Source organism: Bombina bombina, chromosome 4 (genome assembly GCF_027579735.1).
Source record: "Bombina bombina isolate aBomBom1 chromosome 4, aBomBom1.pri, whole genome shotgun sequence".
In the NCBI taxonomy this organism is placed as follows: Eukaryota; Metazoa; Chordata; class Amphibia; order Anura; family Bombinatoridae; genus Bombina; species Bombina bombina.
Window position 1 is genome coordinate 210,257,443 of NC_069502.1, and position 21,227 is coordinate 210,278,669.

Consider the following 21,227-nt stretch of genomic DNA (forward strand, 5'->3'; position numbering starts at 1 on the left):
ATATATAAAATCATATACATATATATTTATATTTGCTGCTAACACTGCGCTACTTACCCCCTTTGCTGCACTCAGGTTCTGGTGTGAGTCTCTGACGGCATCAAATCGAGGCTCCAAATGGAGCCTATGGAAGAGCTCTCTTATGAATGCAATGCTTCCGAGCATTGCAAACGTGAGCTTGCGTTTGCATTGCTGACAACGTTTAATACAAGCACACATTTGCGTTTCAGTGGAAAAAAAATGTATCATAAAAACTGCTATACTGCCTCCAGGTTGTAATAACCTATACGACACCTCTGTAACAGCTCCATCACATTTCATTATGGCTCTGTCTTAGCACAATTTATCCTAACTGTACAGTGCAATTAACCCTAGCCATGACCAAATCCCAGTGCAATACCTCTCCAACTCCTAACCCACTCTTAAAACACCCCAACACATAACCCACTCTAAAAAACCTAACCTCCCAAAATAATAATTTAAAAAATCCTACTTGAAGTATAGTTGAAAAAATATTTTTTTTAAGTAGAATATGGCAAGGACCCATAATAGGTCCTATTGCTGCTAACCAGAAGAGGCTGTGGAATAAAGAGTCATCAAATAGACTCCAATAAGGAAAACGCATGGGTTAGTTAGGTTTCAGAGTTGGGGTTAAGAGCTGAAGATCAGACTGTTTAAAGGGGTTATATATACCGGTATATATAGTTTGGGGTATTTGCAGTAGAGGTGGGTTACCAGTGATAAATAGTGTAGAACAGTGTTTGTGGTGGGGGATATTTGCAGGGGAACAACATCTTAGGGTCAACTGCACTGGAACCCAGGGTTGACTTGAGCAGGTTCACAGCTAGGATACACTATTTTTTGAGGGGCTTTGTAATCTGTTAAAGTTGTTTTAATTATTTGCTGTTGATACACTGTTAGTTTAAAGGTATTTGTGGGAGGAAGCTGTGGTTAGGGCTATAGTGCTATAACATTCATGCCTTTTAATATGCGTACCAGCAGTTAAAGGGATATGCAACCTCAAAAATTATTTCATGATTTAGACAGAGCACACAATTTTGAACAACTTTCCAAATGTACTTCTGTTATCTAATTAGCTTAATTCTCTTGGTATTCTTTGTTGAAAAACATACATAGGTAGGCTCAGGAGCTGAGAGCTAGCTGCTGATTGGTGGCTGCGCTTATATGCCTCTTGTCATTGGCTTAACAAGTGTGTTTATCTAGCTCCCAATAGTGCATTGCTGCTCCTTCAATAAAGGATATTAAGAGAATAAAACTAAATTTATAATAGTAGTAAATTTAAAAATTGCTTAAAAATGTATGCCATGTCAGAATCGTGAAAGTACATTTTTGGGTTTCATGTCCCTTTACGTCACCTACAGTTGTGCAAGTTTGGTTGGTTACTAAAATGGAGCAACTATGAATAAGATCTTGGTTCATGCCTGCAGACACACCTAAATGAGACCTATGAATAGGATCTTGGTTCATACCTTCAGACACACCTAAATCATATGAGACCTATGAATAGGATCTTGGTTCACACCTTCAGACACACCTAAATCATATGAGACCTATGAATAGGATCTTGGTTCATACCTTCAGACACACCTAAATGAGACCTATGAATAGGATCTTGGTTCATGGCTGCAGACACACCTAAATGAGACCTATGAATAGGATCTTGGTTCATGGCTGCAGACGCACCCAAATTATTATTATCGGTTATTTGTAGAGCGCCAACAGATTCCGCAGCGCTATAAACAAAGGGGGAGTACAACAAAACAATTATAGGGTAGAGGGCCCTGCCAAGAGTTGCACTGTTGTAGTCAGCTCTTAAGAAGGTGATCTACAAACAGCTGGACTTTTAGGCTTACATGCTAAGGGGGTTCAGGGGATTGCAGTGGAGGAGAGGAACTGGTATTAGGAAAGGTTAGCGTAGGATGTATGCGTCCCTGAACAGTAGAGTCTTTAGGGAGCACTTGAAGCTTTTAAAACTAGAAGAGAGTCTTGTGGAGCGAGGCAGAGAGTTCCACAAGATGGGAGCCAGTCTGGAGAAGTCCTGTAAACGGGAGTGTGATGAGGTGACAAGAGAGGAGAGTAGGAGGTCATGAGTAGAGCGAAGGGGACGGAGGGAGAGTATCTGGAGACAAGGTCTGAGATGTAGGGGGGAGCAGTGCAGTTGAGGGCTTTGTATGTAAGAGTGAGAGTTTTTTGTTTGATCCTAGAGGCAAGAGGAAGCCAGTGCAGTAATCAAGGCGGGAAAGAATGAGAGAGTGGATTAAAATCTTAGTTGTGTCTTGTTTAAGGAAGTGTCTAATTTTAGAGATGTTTTTAAGGTGGAAGCGGCAGGCTGTAGCCAAGGACTGAATGTGAGGAGTGAAGGAAAGATCTGATGAGACCTATGAATAGGATCTTGGTTCATGCCTGCAGACACACCTAAATAAGACCTATGAATAAGATCTTGGTTCATACCTGCAGATACACCTAAATGAGACCTATGAATAGGATCTTGGTTCATGGCTGTAGACACACCTAAATAAGACCTATGAATAGGATCTTGGTTCATGGCTGTAGACACACCTAAATAAGACCTATGAATAGGATCTTGGTTCATGGCTGTAGACACACCTAAATAAGACCTATGAATAGGATCTTGGTTCATGCCTGCAGATACACCTAAATGAGACCTATGAATAGGATCTTGGTTCAAGCCTGCAGACACACCTAAATAAGACAATATATGGTTAACTTAACAGCACGTGCAAACCCGAAGAATGACAAATGAGGTCCAGAAGCTGACATTTACCAGGCTCACTGAAGATAATTGCATGCTTGTTTTGTACAAATGTCAGACTCTTTAGACATAATCCATTTACTTTTTTACATACCAGTGACTATTACAGTGGCAGCTCTTAAGGGTGTTGGAGGGTGTTTTACACCCCTATTCATTAGGATATATAAATGGGTCTTAATTTAAATGGTAGCGCCTTTTCTCAGTGCTCTCTGCAGAGCAAGGAGACAGGTAAGGAAGGGGGAAGCGGATACAAATATAAAGGTTGGAATAGACAGAAGATGATGAAGTTGATACAAACCCATGCCTGTACCTTCTGCACCCTTCATATTTATCTTTAATGTCAACTTACTGTATCCCCTAATGTTTTTGTTTAGAATCCCTACATTTATGGATTTTATCAAACTTTTAGCTTTGGGACAGAGAGAGTAAATAGTGGCATAGGAGTCTCGGTGCTTTGGTCAATTGAGTTGTCAGGGGATGAGGCTAGGAGAAGGATATGCATTCCTTGGAACAATTTGGGTGGTTTCAGAGCAATGACAAAGCAAGGGCTATTGGACAGAGTTCCCAAATTAAGGAAATCCAAAACACTGTAGCATGACTGAGCTCTGTAAGAATACTACTTGTTGCATCGTCTATATATTATATAAATATTCCTTACCCTAGTGCAGTGCTTTCCAAACTGTGTGTCGTGACACATTCATGTGTTGGCGGCAGTGTGTAGGTGTGTCCCTGCTTCAGCACTAATTTCTTTTAATTTTTTTTTTTTTTGGTTTTGGACTTTTCCGCCTGCCTGCTACACATATCACATGGTTGACACGTGATTGATACCTAGTGGGTCACAGATCATCTTAACCTATTGGCGCAGCTCAGTGGGAACTGAAACTATTCCCATTGGCTCCTGACGGCAAATGTAGTGTCCTCAATTGGCTCGTAACTGTATGTGTAGTCCATGAGTGCGACAGCAGTGTGTTTGCAGCGTAGGCAGTCGTCAGTCGGACTCGCAGAGTTCTGAGGACAGCAGCTTAAACACTGAGCTGAAGTCAGAAATCAGTGGTTTTTTGCAGCTAGCTCCCAGTAGTGCATTACTGCTCCTGCTCTTGATATATGGATAGGAAGTGGAAGCTTAAAAATGCTTAATGATGAAACGCGAGTGTCTTTATCTAATATTCCACCAAATATTCAGAAACTGTGTTCATCCCATCAACCTCATACATCCCATTAAAATAGTAAGTAGCTATTGGTGGTATTAAACTTTTTTTTTTTAATTCTTGCACATACTTACTGTTACTTGTAAATATATTTTGTTGTATCATTTATGTATGTGTCCGTATCTCTTAAAACCAGTTAGTTTAATCCCCTGTTTGCTAGAACAACTGAATTACTGTGTCGCAAAATGATGTAGGTCTAAAAAGTGTGTCACCAACATGAAAAGTTTGGAAAGCTCTGCCCTAGTGTAATGGGGAAAGTTAATGGATTGCATATTACAAGGAAATAAAGCATTTATACAGAACTATGACACAAGCAGGCCACTATCTACAGAAAAATTACCTTGTAACTTAACCCCCCTCACAGCTAGAGCACAAAAAAAGCTAAACAATACCATTCATTATGCAGTGTAAAAAGTTATTGGATACTACTTTTGACATCACCCTAACAAAATATACACATAGCTCTGCGGAATCTGTTGGCGCTCTACAAATAACCGATAATAATAATAATAATAATAATAATAATAATAATAATAATTATTGTGATCATTTAGGTCTAGACCTGTCCAAGTATAATTATTTCAGTCATTAAACATGTATAAAAATCCAATGTGGAAACAACCATAAGGAAATGAGCTTCCCATCTCTTTCAAATGGAAAAAGAAAAATGAATGGACACTGCAATATTGTCACAGTTTCTTATTACCTGTCAATATTTCCTCATAAATCCCATTTTGTTTACAACCACCTTGACCATTACAACAAACCTAAAACTGAATTATACTTAATGCAGAGTAATCACACATAAAAATGATCTGCCACGCAGAGCTAGCACCATGTTAGGTCAGCCATTCGCTCTCAGATATGTGCTCCCCTTTGGGCCATATGTGTCTTTGCTCTTCGTAAGCTCTGTCAAAACGTTTCAGGAACAAAGCAAACATCAGTCAGATATTGCTTGTAATTAACTCATGTGCCTGGTCTCCTTTGTGTTGCCTGTGCCCTGCAGAATATTCATTAGCTGCCACTGTGCCCTGCCTGGCCATTACTCTATTCCGCTGGCCTATATCTGCAATTACAAATGTTGGCCATTACTTGCCGCCATGTCCACTGAGCATTACCTGATAACAATATCCTGCAACCATGTATCCATACCTTTAGACGCAACTAGTATCCTGTTAACCCTTACCTTACCTTTTGCCTGTGGCTTTCAAGAACTATATTGAACTAAGACCTAATACGCATTAAATCCACAGAGATGTATCCATGGAATATGCATATAAGTTATTTCATCTTTAAAGCACTGAAGGCTCTATCTGATTTCTTATAAATCACCAGCCTTCACATGCCACAACAGTTATAGACTACTAATTCTGCTATAGATGAAGAAACAGCCAGTTATAGGAGCATACACATTTATGTCCACCAGCTATACCTTCATCTGGAGTGCCACAGATGCACAACTTTGCAGGGTGTGCTGCTCCCAAGCGATCTTTACCTACGTACTTCACCTCTATGCATGGATTAAACACATAGGTTCAGTAAAGCAGTCATGCTCTAACAAATTAGAGTATGTAACTTTTGCTCTAGAATGCCCCTTTAAAGATAAAAAAGCAGACATCACAAGCTTTACCTGTTGCATGGGTGATTCCAGAGATGCAGTGCGTGATGTCACCAGAGCACAAATACCTATGTCCCTTTCTCTATATGACTGACAGCTGTAGTGATGTATTTTTTTAGTGATACCACGCTGTAAAATAATATCAGCACATTCTGATGTGAAGTACAACTGCATTACACATGTAGAAACAAAAATCCTTTAAGTAAAAGTTGTGAGTGATTTACAGTACACAGGACATACAAAGCATACATCTGTATTTTCTTATCAATAAACTGTGCCTAACCTACGAATTGATAGTGACACAGAGCTTTTACTACAGGCATTTTTTGCTGACACAGGCACAAAAATGTATTAAAAAGGAAAATGCATTTTAAATGTAATATTATTATATTTATTTACCTAGGCAGATTTTGATGTTATAACCGTTTGGTTCACAAATGGAATACGATCTAGCCTTCTATGATTTAGGAGTACCTAACAATGAAATGCCCAAATCCTGCAAAATACTGCTCAACTTATTTGTTAAACATCTTTCATCATTCAGAATTTTGGTGCTTTAAAAAAGGAAATAAATCAGCCATTAAAATGATCATGATAGTGGCCAGAAAAAAAGTAAATACTACTATTTGCTATGTACTATATCAATGTGCCAATATAGTTCACTTTTTTGCTAACTAGAAACACACTGCATAATGTAAGACTGCATTTGTATGAAGATACAACATACAAAGTAATATACCTATGTTTGCTTATCAAACAGAGGCTTTTCTGTATCCCACTCGGAATAGAATAAAGCATTTAAAGCAATGTATCATATACAATGTCAGTGCTGAGATAATGCAGATGAAAATGATACATAGAGGTAGGGTTTCAGTTGATGGTTAAAGGGATATGAAACCCATTTTTTTTCATGATTCAGACAGGGCATGCAATTGTAAAGGGACACTGAACCCAAATGTTTTCTTTCGTGATTCAGACAGAGCATTTGACTTCTATTATTATTTTTCTTTGTTCTCTTGGTATCTTTTATTGAAAAGCAGGGGCTTAAGCTTAGGAGACGGCCCATTTCTATATGCACTATATGCACTATATGGCAGTAGTTTTAAGAATGGTATCCATTTACAAGAGCACTAGGGGGCAGCACTATTTCCTGCTATGTAGTGCTCCAGATGCCTACCTAGGTATGTCTTCAACAAAGAATAGCATGGGAACAAAGCAAATTTGATCATAGAAGTAAGTTGGAAACTTTTTTTAAAATTGTATCCTCTGTCTGAATTACAAAATAAATATTTTGGGTTTCATATCCATTTAAGGTTAACCCCTAAACTTCCAGACAATTGATACACATTGCAAAGTGATGCCGTTTCCTCTGGCAACTAAACGGTTAACCCACTACTTAACATTGGCAAACCAAACTGAGAATAATCATCTGATATTTTCACCTGGGTAATGTGAGCTCCAGCAATCAAATGTAGAGTTGTTTTACCTGCACTATTTTGATATGTGCTGACAAGATAATACTAAACCCATTGCCCACATTAACACAGTGACACAGTAACACTGATACCAGGAACTATTTGCACGTTTTTACACAAAGCAGCTTTGGTTTACAAACTGCAAATAATTGCTGACACCCTCTACAACATATTTATATACATCATATTAAAAAAAGATATAAATGCATAAGTATTAAATAGACTACAAAACACATAGTTTCTATGATCCCATACTTATAAAACAACATTTTGAAATACAGTCTTAGAACAGATATTTAACGTAATTAGGCATTTGATGCACAAACACACCACAGAACATGTTACAACCACAGTTTCAGATACAATAGACATTTACAAACGTTACTACATTTTCATTAATATAATGACACACCCCTGATAAAGAAGCAATGCTACACACTGAACCCCTTTGACAAATTGATGCATTAGACCCTATACAGTGTAAGCAGGGGGCTATACCTGTGCAGGAGCTGCCTCCCTGAGAGGGGACACGATCACTAGCTGGGGACAGCAGCTCACACACAACACAATGTCCCTCTGTGCTGAGGCTGCCAATCAAACAGGAAGTCAGTTTGGTAACCAAGGAAGCCAAAGCACAGGGAGATGAAGCCCAGCTGGGAGCGCATCCTAGTTACCTAACGACAGAGTTTGTCCTAAAACGACTTATAGGGAAAGCTGCAAAATCACATTGTGGCATCACAGTGTGTGTTATTGTATAAGACCGAGAGCATGATGCGACCTGTCAGATTCCCAGTTACTACAGGTGGACAGGATTCGATGTAAAAAAACAATAGAGGATATGGTTCTGTTTTAGACTTTTTATAATATAATGTATTGTCGTCAGGTAGAACGCTGATGACGTCACTACCTCTGTTACAGCAGAGAAAAGCAGCAATTTTCTGTTTCATGACAAGGGAAAAATAACAAAGTGCTGGTAGGTGCCGATTATTCTGCCCCCAGGAACCATATTGCCTTTTTTTCAAGGCTCTACACGGATTGTCAGGGTAATAAACCAGGATCTCAGGTCTGTGAAGCTAGCCCTATTAATCACATAGCGTGAAGATCTGTGCGGACCTTCCACCAAAAGAAGAAAGTGAGGCTCTTCTTTTATATAAGCAAACAAGCTGAAATAAAATGCAGTATTGCTTTTATACAGAGGAAGGGGCCCGTACAAATCCATGTGTCCTCTTTTGTGTTATTCTGTGCTAATAACAGTAACGTGCTGCTGTGCACAGTCTTCACAAACAAACGCAGTGACCTTACTGTGGTATAATCAGTTGTTTCTCATACTGTCTTAATCATGCTTTGGTAAACACAGCTACAGCATGATTTTCCTATGTGCATAAGCAGAGTTTTATTACCTTTGTGCACTAGTCTGTGTAATTAATACATAGCTTGCGTTCCTCTCTTAATGTATTAGTGTTGCCCAGTAACCAGATCCGGCCTCTTACCAAGCAGCCACCTGACATGCTCTTTGCACTGAGAAATCAATAACAATCTGCTGTACAGTTGAATTCCAGTTTAGGCTCTAAATAGACCATTTACTGTAGGGACAGTATACACTCTTTTTCATATAACTGCATGTAATAGACACTACTGTAAAGAATAAGATGCACAAATACTGATATAAAAATCCAGTATAAAATGGTTTAAAAACGTACTTAGAAGCTTTCAGTTTAGCTCTGTTGAAAAGGTAGTTGGAAAGCCCACTGCAAGTGGGAAATAAGACCCTCCCCCCCCTCCCCCTTCTTTTGAATATGAAAAGACCCTTTACACAAACAGGAGCAAGCTGGAGAAGGTAGCTGACGGTATTCAAATAGAACTTTGGGTCTTGGTTAGGTGTCTGAATATCAGAGCAATGTTATATACAAAACATTTATGCAAAGAAAAAAATGAGTGTATAATGGCCCTTTAAAGGGACATAACACCACACATTTTATTTTATGATTCAGGCAGATTATACAATTTTAAACAATTTTCCAATTTACTTATTTTTTCAAATTTGCTTCGTTCTATTGGTATCCTTTGTTGAAGGAGCATCAATTCTATACTGGGAGGGAGCTGAACATATTGGGCCTGGTGAAGCAATGGCAAGAAATTTAGAAGACAGCACCAAAGTGTATGTGGCTTGTGGGGCACGGAACCCAGGATCTGCCTTGTCCTGCAGGTACTCCAAACAAACAAAGAATTGTTCCAGCCACCAGTAATTTAAAAGACCTTTATTTTTTCATATTCTTGGGTCTTAAGCAAAAAAATACAAAGTTTCAGGCCTGCTATAGGCCCTTAGTCATGTATACTTAAAATACGAGACCTGTAGAGAGGTAAGGGAGAGGGTAACAGAACACAAGTCTAACATCAGATGTAAAAATAAAGAGGCTCCTGTTTCCTCTCACTTCCTCTCTATGGGCCATAATATTAGTCAGCTCAGATTTCAAATAATAGAACAAATTGATAGACCAAGAAGGGGAGGTAATAGAGAACACATATTGAAAACAAGAGAAATGTTTTGGATACAGGAATTGGAAAGCTTAATACCTAAAGGTATGAACAAAGACTTTGATTGGAGTCTATTTTATTAAACATCTATTTTTCCAAATACATTTCTAGGAATTTACATGTATCCCCCTTTCTAATGGGCTGAGTAGTGAGATATGGATACATATATTATGGCAATTGTTTCATATTGCCTTGTATTGTATAACATTATACCTTCTCTTTTAAATACTTTTAAAAATATATATATATTTCTTGTATTACCCCTTCTAATGGGCTGAGTAATGTAATGCAGATGCATAAAAACTATATAGAAAAATAGGAAAACCTTGTTTAAGGGGGCCGAGTAGTGAAATATTGACATCTATACCATGGGAAATGACCTGTATTATACTAAATGAAATGGCATTTTTTTGAAATCAAGCAAGATAACTCTATAATTAATTGGTGTATATAATTAGCTTTTATGAAATAATTATCTATGATCTGCTTATTATGTGCAATATCTCTTCTATTTTATTTTGTGCATATGGTTTTATCTTTAAACATTATTTGTTATTTTGAACTTTTCTCCTGTGATTATTCAGAATGTTTAATTAAAAAAGAAACATGTATTCTGGTTGTCCACAAGATGGCACTGTGGTAACAATGAAAAATCATGTGAGAACAGGTGAACAAATGAACAGGTGTAGGGTATTTAAACGATGAACCTGTGTATTTTAAGTATACATGACTAAGGGACTATTGCAGGCCTGAAACGTTGTATTTTTTTGCTTAAGACCCAAGAATATGAAAAAATAAAGGTCTTTTAAATTACTGGTGGCTGGAACAATTCTTTGTTTGTTTGAAGCAATGACAAGAGACATATATGGGCAGAAGCCAGTCACCATCTAGTTCCCAGTAGTGCATTGCTGCTCCTGAGCCTACCTAGGTATGATCTTCAACAAAGGATACAAAAGAACAAAAATGGTCAATAGAAGTAAATTGAAAAGCTGATACAAATTGCATTCCCTAGCTGAATCATGAAAGAAAAAAAGTGTTTTAGATGATTTTAAGCTATAACTGTGGTAAATTAAGGAAATAATAGTTGAAAAACAAAAGCAAATCCTTTTTGACAGAAAGATCTGAAGCACGTACATAGAAACATAGATTTTGACGGCAGATAAGAACCATAGGCCCAACAAGTCTGCCCAATATTTTCTAAAAGTATAAACTTATCTAGTTCATAGTATAGCCTTATGTACTTCTATGGGGTCACATTGTAGGTTTAGATAGCAGTATTGTAACATCATCTGTTCACATCTCTTAAGTGAGCATTTTTAAGTGTGGCATTAATAATTAGGCAAAATAATTATACAAGAATTATGCACAATACTCACCACACTGCTGCTTATTAAGCTACCAAACTGCCTATTGACATCTGCTAAGGAATGCTCGCTACAGCAAGTTAACCCTACTCTCTCTCTTCTGCTTTCAGGTATGTGAATTGTGTCCTGCATCATCTCCTGCCAAATTCACTGCTTTCTGTGGCAATTGTATCTCCTGCCAAATTCACTGCTTTCTGTGGCAATTGTATCTCCTGCCAAATTCACTGCTTTCTGTAGCAATTGTATTCTGTCTAAGTCTCTCTTTTGTATGCTTTGTGCAGTTATTTTTTAATTAAATAAAGATGCTACTATTTTTCTTTCTAAAGAACACTACACTTAATTTTGAGGGCAATTGGGGCACATTTTTAAAATTAACCTGGTTAATTTTTGGAGTTCTAATTGCTTCTGCGAGCTCCCAATAGCATTAACCAGCCACTTGTAATGGTTGGTTATTTATTGTGCACCCATAAACGGGCAAATTTGCACGTTTATGTGTGTGCAATAAATTAGCGCTCCACTTGTAATCTAGCTAATAAACAATATTAACACAAAATCTCACATTATAGGATTTGTACAATTAATAGAAAATATTTTTCAATGTTAAAAGAGCATACAACTCCCCTATGGCTAAAATCCATCATTTAGCTCCTTACCCGCTGTCCCTAACATCAGCCATTGGTAGTGATGTCCCGAACTGTTCGCCCGCGAAGGTTCACAGCGAACATAGCTTGTTCGCGTTCACGTTTGTGGGCGAACACATGGCGATGTTCGATCCGCCCCTATGTGTCATCATTGTGGAAACTTTGACCCTTTATGTCACCGCCGCCTGACACATTAGAGCCAATCAACATCAGACACTCCCTCACAGACCCTCCCAGCTACTCGGAATCCGCCATTTTAGACTCATAACGACCTTGCTTTCTTAATGAGAGGACGTGTTGTGTTTTTGCTCCTGACATTAATAGGAAAAACATTGCTAGGCTAGTGTATTTACAGTCCAGAAGGACTCCACTCATCTCTGCTGCAAGCACAGCACCCCAAAAAGCCCTTTTTTTTCCCGGTTTTTTTTTATTAGCATTTGCCTGGCTTTCAGCTGTGTGTTTAAGGCTCACAGCATATGCTGTGACTACTGCCACCACTGATATCTCCCTAACAACATTAGTTTAAATTTAACTAACCAAAAAATTTAATTATTTTTCTAGTGTAATTTTTTTTCATTTTCTATCAGGCCTGTGTCACACAGCATATACTCTGGTTCATTGCTCTGTGCCAGCCAGCAGCCACCAGTGTTAATATCCGTTTATAACATTATTTTAAATTAAAAAAAAAAAAAAAATTTTGCTAGTGTAATCTAATTACATTTACTATCAGGCCTGTGTCTGTCAGGCTCACTCAGCATTAATATACCTCATTTTTTTTCAGTCTTTTGGTTAATTGAAAACAGTTAGGAGCACCAAAAAGCAAGTGAAAAAGCAAAATTTATTATAGTTAATTTGAACATGAGGGTTAATTAACCCCAGGGTAAGAGTGTGAAAACAGAAAACAATAAACAGAGAACAAAAACGGCTGACCGGTTTCGGCGTCTGCCTTAATCCTAGCCTGCTTAAAAAGTGATTGTAAATTCACAATTTAAAAACCCTTCTCTGTGTTTCCATTGGGTGTGGAGTACACACCCTTTAAGTAATTAACCAATGTCAAACATCAACTTGTTTAATTTAATTTATTCAGACACCTGTTTCCCTACTAGCTCACTGTTAATAGGTGTGGCGATTTTGGATTAGCTAGCTTGAAGTCTTTTATTTTGTTATGAACTTTCAAATGCTATCATCCAAACTGCATAAAAGTGCTCCTCGTCACATCTATTTAACCAGAAAGTATGGTGTTCATAATAAGACATTATGCTTATATAACCAAAGTTTGCATTTTAGTAGTCTCATTTGTACATTTTCGTATTCCTATGTATTGAACGCTCTAAGTTCCCTTGCGTTGATTTTATCTACCTCATCTTGTTAAAAGGAAAGAAAGAAATGATACCTGGGACCGCCAGGGTCCGAAACTGCCCTCTGACTGTTGTGTATGTAACCTCATGACCTGGGATGCGATTACGGTTCTTAGATTCCGTGTATGTTTGTTTGTATGCTAGAGTGACGTGTGGTACACACCTCTATTTTGACCCTATGGGCTTTCGTTCCCCTCAGCTGCCGAAGCTAGACTACGCCTCTATCTCGAGTGATGTACGCTTTGGGGGTGTGTTGAGTACCTTTTATTAAGTGTTGATCGGATTTACTGGAGGCATTACTCTAACTAAATACCCTCCCTTGATAACAGGAACGTTATTCCTAGTGGGTGTGTCAAAATGATCTGGATCTAGACCCTCGTTATACTTCCCATGCTGGGTATACCAAACCGTATATACTGCAAGTTTCTTAGCTGCGGGCGATCCGGACTCGTCATAATGTTTCGTGTGAACATTGATTTCAGTCCATCTAGATACATGTATGAATTTAGATTAGTGAATGGATTGTATACGTGTACTCTGTTGCTAGACTACTTGTTGACATGTTATAAACCACTGTGCTGGCACTTTAACCCTGAATAAACTCCATATACTGAATTACTATAGTAAACGCACCTTCTCTATATTCATAACAAGTGTACGATTTGGGGGGGGGGGTTGGGGGGTTTGCTTTTTCACTTGCTTTTTGGTGCTCCTAACTGTTTTCGTTTGAGAGGTTTTGTGGCCATTGTGAGCACACACAGCGAGTTGAAAACACTTTTTAAATCCCCTATTGCGGAGGTTTGGCATTTCCCTGCTTGGACACTCACCAGCAGCAAAGAGGAGTATCACAACATTATCAACAGCACCGCAAGGACACATGAGACAGATCAACCTGAAACAGGACTGTGGTGAGTCTGTTTATGATATATACATATGTGATACCATTTGAACTGCATTGGAGAGTTCTATACATATATTGAAGACATCTTTATTTCTATCTTGCTATTGTCAGGGGACATTGGGGTGGACCCATGGACATAGCATGACCATGAACTCTTGTCTGTATAACCAGGCTGGTTATGTATTGTGATTCATCATTAAATTCACATATGAAAGTTTACACCACGTACACACCCAACCACAGCACCCCTTCTTTTCTCTGACTGTTTTGGTTAATTGGTCTGTGCCAGGCAGCCACCCAGCACTCATATCTATTCTTCTTCACCTTAATTTTAATATAAAAAAAAAAAAGTTTAAATTTGTTTGCTAGTGTAATCTAATATAATTTTCTATCCGGCCTGTGTGTTTTGCTGACATACAGAGCCTACTGTGTTTACTTGCTGCCCTCCCTAGTCTATGAGCCACGACTCATATGTGTTTAACCTTTTTTTAATTTCCCCCCAAAAAAAATAATTTCAATAATTTTTCTAGTGTAATCTAATAGTATTTTATATCAGGCGTGTTTGTATCCGACTTACAGAGCCTACTGTTTTTAATAGCTGCCGTTCCAAGGCTATCAGCCACGACTCATATGTATGTGCTTATCCTTTTTCTTAAAATTTCCAAAAAAAAGTCTTTAAATCATTATGCTAGTGTAATCTAATTGTATTTTCTATCAGGCCTGTGTCTAACTGTCTATCTGACTTACACAGCATACTGTTGTTATAATTGCTGCCCTACGTAGCAGCCAGCCAGTGCGACCACTCATAGAGTCATATGTGCATTGCACTTCTTAACATAATTTTAATATTAAAATCTAAAATTTTACAATATTTTGCTAGTGTAATCTAACTTAATTTTCTATCAGGCCTGTGTTTTTGTCACTTACACAGCATACTGTGTTAAATTGCTGCCCTACCTACCATCCACGACTCATATCTGCCAGCCTGTGTGCCAGGCCCAACTAGCCAATTAGTGGCACCAATCACAATTCTTGTAACAGTAATTAAAAAAAAAAAATCATAATTTTTTGGACTGCAAATATTCAGTCTCCTAGTGCCATTGAATTGCATTTACCTCCTGCCTGCCACTGCCAGCCTTTTGTGCCAGGACGTCTAGCCAAATATTTACACCAATCATAATTGTTGTCACAGACATTATAGTTAGTAATTTAAATAAAAAAAATTTTTATTGTTGACCTTAATCCTCAGTTTGCTCGTGCCCTAGAATTGCACTTTTCTACTGCCTTCCAAGCCTGTGTGCCAGGCCTACTTGAAAAATATTTACACCAATCATAGTTGTTGTGACAGTATTCTTAATAATTAAAAATTAAAATTGGTGGTAATAGTTGTTGAGAATCCTCAGTTTGCTGGTGCCATTGAATAGCACTTTCCTGCTGCCTTGCAGCCTGCTGTGAGCCAGGCCCACCTAGCCAATTGTTGCCAGCAATCATATTTTTTTTAAAAGTATTGTAAAAATTGTCAATCATCACTGTTTTGACTGTCAGTAATCAGTCTCCTAGTGTCCTTGAATTGCATCTACCTCCTGCCTGCCAGCCTTTTGTGCCAGGCCGTCTTGCCAACTATTTACACCAATCCTAATTTTTTGTCACAGTATAGTTACTAATTAAAATTAAAAAATTCTTGATTGTTGATGATCTTAATCCTCAGTTTGCTCGTGCCCTAGAATTGCACTTTTTTACTGCCTTCCAAGCCTGTGTGCCAGGCCTACTTGAAAAATATTTACACCAATCATATTTGTTGTGACAGTATTCTTAGTAATTAAAAATTAAAATTTTTGTTAATAGTTGTTGTGAATCCTCAGTTTGCTGGTGCCAGTGAATAGCACTTTCCTCCTGCCTTGCAGCCTGCTGTGTGCCCGGCCCACCTAGCCAATTATTGCCAGCAATCATATTTCTTTTAACAGTATTGCAAAAATTGTCAATCATCACTGTTTTGACTGTCAGTAATCAGTCTCCTAGTGTCCTTGAATTGCATCTACCTCCTGCCTGCCAGCCTTTTGTGCCAGGCCGTCTTGCCAACTATTTACACCAATCATAATTGTTGTCACAGTATAGTTACTAATTAAAATTAAAAAATTCTTGATTGTTGATGATCTTAATCCTCAGTTTGCTCGTGCCCTAGAATTGCACTTTTTTACTTCCTTGCAAGACTGTGTGCCAGGCCTACTTGAAAAATATTTACACCAATCATATTTGTTGTGACAGTATTCTAATAAATAAAAATTAAAATTTTTGGTAATGGTTGTTGTGAATCCTCAGTTTGCTGGTGCCATTGAATAGCACTTTCCTCCTGCCTTGCAGCCTGCTGTGAGTCAGGCCCACCTAGCTAATTGTTGCCAGCAATCATATTTCTTTTAACAGTATTGCAAAAATTGTCAATCATCACTGTTTTGACTGTCAGTAATCAGTCTCCTAGTGTCCTTGAATTGCATCTACCTCCTGCCTGCCAGCCTTTTGTGCCAGGCCGTCTTGCCAACTATTTACTCCAATCCTAATTTTTTGTCACAGTATAGTTACTAATTAAAATTAAAAAATTCTTGATTGTTGATGATCTTAATCCTCAGTTTGCTCGTGCCCTAGAATTGCACTTTTCTACTGCCTTCCAAGCCTGTGTGCCAGGCCTACTTGAAAAATATTTACACCAATCATATTTGTTGTGACAGTATTCTTAGTAATTAAAATTTATGTTAATAGTTGTTGTGAATCCTCAGTTTGCTGGTACCAGTGAATAGCACTTTCCTCCTGCCTTGCAGCCTGCTGTGTGCCCGGCCCACCTAGCCAATTATTGCCAGCAATCATATTTCTTTTAACAGTATTGCAAAAATTGTCAATCATCACTGTTTTGACTGTCAGTAATCAGTCTCCTAGTGTCCTTGAATTGCATCTACCTCCTGCCTGCCAGCCTTTTGTGCCAGGCCGTCTTGCCAACTATTTACACCAATCATAATTGTTGTCACAGTATAGTTACTAATTAAAATTAAAAAATTCTTGATTGTTGATGATCTTAATCCTCAGTTTGCTCGTGCCCTAGAATTGCACTTTTTTACTTCCTTGCAAGACTGTGTGCCAGGCCTACTTGAAAAATATTTACACCAATCATATTTGTTGTGACAGTATTCTAATAAATAAAAATTAAAATTTTTGGTAATGGTTGTTGTGAATCCTCAGTTTGCTGGTGCCATTGAATAGCACTTTCCTCCTGCCTTGCAGCCTGCTGTGAGTCAGGCCCACCTAGCTAATTGTTGCCAGCAATCATATTTCTTTTAACAGTATTGCAAAAATTGTCAATCATCACTGTTTTGACTGTCAGTAATCAGTCTCCTAGTGTCCTTGAATTGCATCTACCTCCTGCCTGCCAGCCTTTTGTGCCAGGCCGTCTTGCCAACTATTTACTCCAATCCTAATTTTTTGTCACAGTATAGTTACTAATTAAAATTAAAAAATTCTTGATTGTTGATGATCTTAATCCTCAGTTTGCTCGTGCCCTAGAATTGCACTTTTCTACTGCCTTCCAAGCCTGTGTGCCAGGGCCTACTTGAAAAATATTTACACCAATCATATTTGTTGTGACAGTATTCTTAGTAATTAAAATTTATGTTAATAGTTGTTGTGAATCCTCAGTTTGCTGGTGCCAGTGAATAGCACTTTCCTCCTGCCTTGCAGCCTGCTGTGTGCCCGGCCCACCTAGCCAATTATTGCCAGCAATCATATTTCTTTTAACAGTATTGCAAAAATTGTCAATCATCACTGTTTTGACTGTCAGTAATCAGTCTCCTAGTGTCCTTGAATTGCATCTACCTCCTGCCTGCCAGCCTTTTGTGCCAGGCCGTCTTGCCAACTATTTACACCAATCATAATTGTTGTCACAGTATAGTTACTAATTAAAATTAAAAAAAATCTTGATTGTTGATGATCTTAATCCTCAGTTTGCTCGTGCCCTAGAATTGCACTTTTTTACTTCCTTGCAAGACTGTGTGCCAGGCCTACTGGAAAATATTTACACCAATCATATTTGTTGTGACAGTATTCTTAATAATTAAAAATTACAATTTTTGTTAATAGTTGTTGTGAATCCTCAGTTTGTTGGTGCCATTGAATAGCACTTTCCTCCTGCCTTGCAGCCTGCTGTGAGCCAGGCCCACCTAGCCATTTGTTGCTAGCAATCATATTTCTTTTAACAGTATTGCAAAAATTGTCAATCATCACTGTTTTGACTGTCAGTAATCAGTCTCCTAGTGTCCTTGAATTGCATCTACCTCCTGCCTGCCATCCTTTTGTGCCAGGCCGTCTTGCCAACTATTTACAAAAATCATAATTTTTGCTCACAGTATAGTTACTAATTAAAATTAAAAAAATGTTGATTGTTGATCTTAATCCTCAGTTTGCTCGTTCCATTGAATTGCACTTTTCTACTGCCTGCCAGCCTGTGTGCCAGGCCCAACTATCCAATTAGTGCCAGCAATCATATTTCTTTTAACAGTATTGCAAAATTTGTCAATCATCACTGTTTTGACTGTCAATCTGCAGTCTACTAGTGCCCTTGAATTGCATTTTCCTCCTGCCTGCCTGCCTGTGTGCCAGTCGCAAATAGCCAATTAGTGCCACCACTCATATTTATTGTAACAGGATTGGAATTTTTGTTAATCATAACAGTTTTGACTGTGATTCTTCAGTCTCCTAGTGCCATTGAATTGCAGTTTCCTTTCTCCCAGCGTGTGTGCCAGACAGGCCCATTTGCCAACTAGTGCCAAACAATCATATTTGTTGTCACAGTACTTGTAATATTTCAAAAAAATAACATTTTGTGATTTTTAAAACATCTGTCTTTTTTGTTGTTGTCAGTCTCACAGCGTATACTGTGCCCACTTTCACAGTGCCACCACTCAATTGGTGTAATAGTATTGTTAGTGTCCATTTAAAAAAAATGACAGGCAGAGGCAGGCCACCCCGCAGGTTCCGTGGTCGTGGTCGTGGTGCTGTGATTCCTTTAGACCCTACAAATATGCACATTGTTCAGACGCCGGGTGCCAGGGGAGACGCAAAAACTTCTGAGGAGGACCTAGTTGAATGGCTAACACAGGACACCCAATCTTCTTCAGCTTCCGCTGCTAGTCCTCCTAACCTTGACGCACCATCTAAGTCCAGCTGTGCTTTGGGCAGGTCTCAAGTGACCAGTGCCACTCCCCCGCCTGTCACCACCACCAACACTAGCACCACAGCCGCTTCACTTGATCTGTCACAGGAGTTATTGACACATCATTTGGAAGAAATGAGTGATGCGCAACCATCATTGACAGAGGATGTAGATAATAGTGATCAATCTCAGTCAGGCAGCATTACCGACATGGAGGTACGGTGTGATGATGATGATGATGTTGTACCCGCTGCTGCTTCCTTTCTTGATGTTTCAGATACAAGTGAAGCGGTTGATGATGCTGTGTCGGTGGATGTCACGTGGGTGCCTGCTAGAAGAGAAGAAGAAGAGGGGAAAGTTCAGATGGGGAGACAGAGAGGAGGAGGAGACGATTTGGAAGCACGGGGAGGTCGTCTCAAGGAGCTGGTGGCACAGTCAGACAGCATGCATCGTCACCAGGGGTCAGCCAGACAGCACGCTGACGCCCATAAACGCATGCTGTTGCCACCACCAGAATGCCTTCATCGCAGAGCTCAGCAGTGTGGCATTTTTTTTGTGTGTCTGCCTCTGACAACAGCGATGCCATTTGCAACCTGCGCCAAAAGAAACTGAGTCGTGGGAAGTCCAACAGCCACCTAGGTACAACTGCTTTGCGAAGGCACATGGTCTCCCATCACAAAGGCCGATGGGAAGAACACATGAGTAGAAGCAGCACACAAAGTGAAAGCCGCCCTCCTCCTCCTGCTCCAGCATCTTCAGCCACGTCAACCAGTGCTGTCCTCCTTGCCCCCTCTCAACCATCCTCCACTCAGTCTCTCTTATGCAGCAGTTCCTGGTCATCTGCCCACAGTCAGGTGTCTGTCAAGGACATGTTTGAGCGTAAGAAGCCAATTTCTCAAAGTCACCCCCTTGCCCGGCGTCTGACAGCTGGCTTGTCTGAACTCTTAGCCCGCCAGCTTTTACCATACAAGCTGGTGGAGTCTGATGCTTTCAGAAAAATTGTATCTATTGGGACACCGCAGTGGAAGGTACCTGGCAGAAATTTCTTTTCACAAAAGGCAATCCCAAACCTGTACTCTGTTGTGAGAAAGGAAGTTATGGCATGTCTGGCACACAGCGTTGGGGCAAGGGTCCATATGACCATGGATAGCTGGTCTGCAAAGCATGGTCAGGGCAGGTATATCACCTACACTGCGCATTGGGTAAACCTGCTGACTTCTGACAAGCATGGAATGCGTGGCTCTGCAGAAGAGTTGGTGACACCGCCACGACTTGCAGGCAGGCCTGCTGCTACCTCCTCTACTCCTCCTACTCCATCCTCTTCCATAACCTCTTCCTCGGCTGAGTCCTCTTCAACTTCTGCGTCTTGCTCCACATCTATGGCTACATCCCGGGTATGGCAGTGTCACGCCATCTTGGGGTTGACTTGCCTGAAAGCGGAGAGTCACACCGCACCAGCACTCCTGACGCCCTGAACGCACAGGTGGATCAGTGGCTGACTCCGCACCAACTGGAGATTGGCAAGGTTGTTTCTGACAATGGAAGTAATTTGGGTGGCGGCATTGAAATTGGGCAAGTTGACACATGTGCCGTGCATGGCACATGTGTGTAATCTAATTGTACAACGATTTGTCCATAAGTACCCAGGCTTACAGGACGTCCTGAAGCAGGCCAGGAAGGTGTGTTGCCATTTCAGACGTTCCTACACGGCCATGGCGCACTAGTCTGATATCCAGCGTCGAAACAACCTGCCAGTGAGGCGCTTGATTTGCGACAGCCCGACACGGTGGAATTCAACATTCCTAATGTTTGACCGCCTACTCCAACAAGAAAAAGCTGTTAATGAGTATTTGTATGACCGGGGTGCTAGGCCAGCCTCTGGGGAGCTGGGGATATTTTTTCCAAATTACTGGACGCTCATGCGCAATGCCTGTAGGCTCATGCGTCCTTTTGAGGCGGTGACAAACCTTGTCAGTCGCACCGAAGGCACCATCAGCAACATCATACCATTTGTTTTCTTCCTGGAGCGTGCCCTGCGAAGAGTGCTGGATCAGGCAGTAGATGAGCGTGAAGAGGAAGCGGGAGAGTTGTGGTGTCCATCACCCCCGCAAACAGCCGAATCAGCATCGCTTGCTGGAC

At 39.7% G+C, this 21,227-nt stretch overlaps 1 protein-coding gene across 1 annotated transcript in view; it reads right to left on the reverse strand.

The window, feature by feature from the left end:
* DZIP1L (DAZ interacting zinc finger protein 1 like) overlaps positions 1 to 7,664 on the reverse strand; it is a 147,313-nt gene extending 139,649 nt beyond the window's left edge. The window contains exon 1 of the mRNA XM_053711387.1: positions 7,594 to 7,664. The gene's annotated coding sequence lies outside the window, so the exon portion shown is untranslated. The remainder of the gene's footprint in view (positions 1 to 7,593) is intronic.
* Between the last annotated feature and the right edge of the window lie 13,563 nt (positions 7,665 to 21,227).